At 42.3% G+C, this 1,365-nt stretch overlaps 1 pseudogene; it reads right to left on the bottom strand.

Moving 5' to 3' along the window:
- Positions 1-440: 440 nt before the first annotated feature.
- On the bottom strand, positions 441-1,080 carry LOC114635890 (annotated as a pseudogene).
- Positions 1,081-1,365: the final 285 nt, after the last annotated feature.

Here is a 1,365-nt window from a genome sequence, read left to right as displayed (position 1 = left end):
AAGAAGAGCCAGGCCAGAAGAGAGTTTGCATTCACATATGCTGTCATCCTTATGTGTCTTTTAGGTTTACACTCTAGGTAATACTGTGAGTCATTTAAGGATGGACAGAAGGCTATTTGGTTTAGCCACTTGGAGGTCAGGAGATTTATACAGAGAATATATTTCACCAAATTTTTTTTCTCAGAATTCACATTCAATACTTTTTAAAAAAGAATAGAATGAAAAAAAAAAAAAAATAACAGGTTGGTTTCCGTGACTGATATAAGATGATCTGCCCAAAACACAGCTCAGACCATTACCAATAGTGGAAGAAAGGCTAGCCACACCCAGCCCTGTAGAAAAGGATTATCTGGAATCATACCACATGTGTTTAAGCATGAGTAGAGTAAAAGAGATTTTCTTTTGGCTGCTCAATGCTGTCTGGCAGATAAATGGTCTAGTGATCACTTCTGCTTAGAGAAATACTCTTTGCTCTTTTGGACATCAGGCTTGATGGTACCACTGCCAGGTTTCCAGCCAGCTGGGCACACTTCACCATGTTTGTCATTGAACTGGAAGGCCTGGACTATTCTCAGAACCTCATCCACAGAGCGGCCAACAGGAAGATCATTTATTGTTATCTGGAGAAGGGTACCTTTATCATCAATAACAAAGAGGCCCCTGAAAGAGATACCTTCATCAGCCTTTAAGACTCCATAATCCCGAGCAACGGTGCGCTTGGGATCTGATATTAAGGGAATGTTCATGGGTCCAAGTCCTCCTTGTTTCTTGGGTGTGTTAATCCATGCCAGACGACAGAAGTGAGAATCCACAGAAGCTCCAATCACTTGGCAGTTAAGTTTCTTAAATTACTCTGCTCTATCACTGAAAGCGATGATTTCCGTGGGACACACAAAAGTAAAGTCAAGAGGGTAAAAGAAGAACACAACATATTTTCCTTTGTAGTCACTTAGGCTGATATCTTTGAATCGTCCATCTGGCATAACAGCTGTAGCTTTGAAGTTGGGAGCAGGATGCCCAATTTTTGCATTTCCTGAAGACATCTTGCTATCAGCAGGGTGGAGCCACAGATCTCACGAACAGAAGCAACCGTGAGAACAAAGGAAGAGGTCACCCCTTTTTTTTGTTTTTTTGAGACAGGATTTCTCCATATAGCAGTGGCTGTCCTGGAACTCACTCTGTAGACCAGGCTGGCCTGAAACTCAGAAATCCACCTGCCTCTGGCTCCCAAGTGCTGGGATTAAAGGCATGCACCACTAATTAAAGGCATGCACCATTACTGCTCAGCTTCACCAAATATTTCTTAATCACAACAATACCCTGAAAGAGCAGGCCATTCTTCAGACATCCTCTCTCCTAGACCTA

The sequence above is a fragment of the Grammomys surdaster genome, unplaced genomic scaffold (genome assembly GCF_004785775.1).
Source record: "Grammomys surdaster isolate TR1022 unplaced genomic scaffold, NIH_TR_1.0 119376, whole genome shotgun sequence".
In the NCBI taxonomy this organism is placed as follows: Eukaryota; Metazoa; Chordata; class Mammalia; order Rodentia; family Muridae; genus Grammomys; species Grammomys surdaster.
This window is presented reverse-complemented; position numbering and strand designations above follow the sequence as displayed.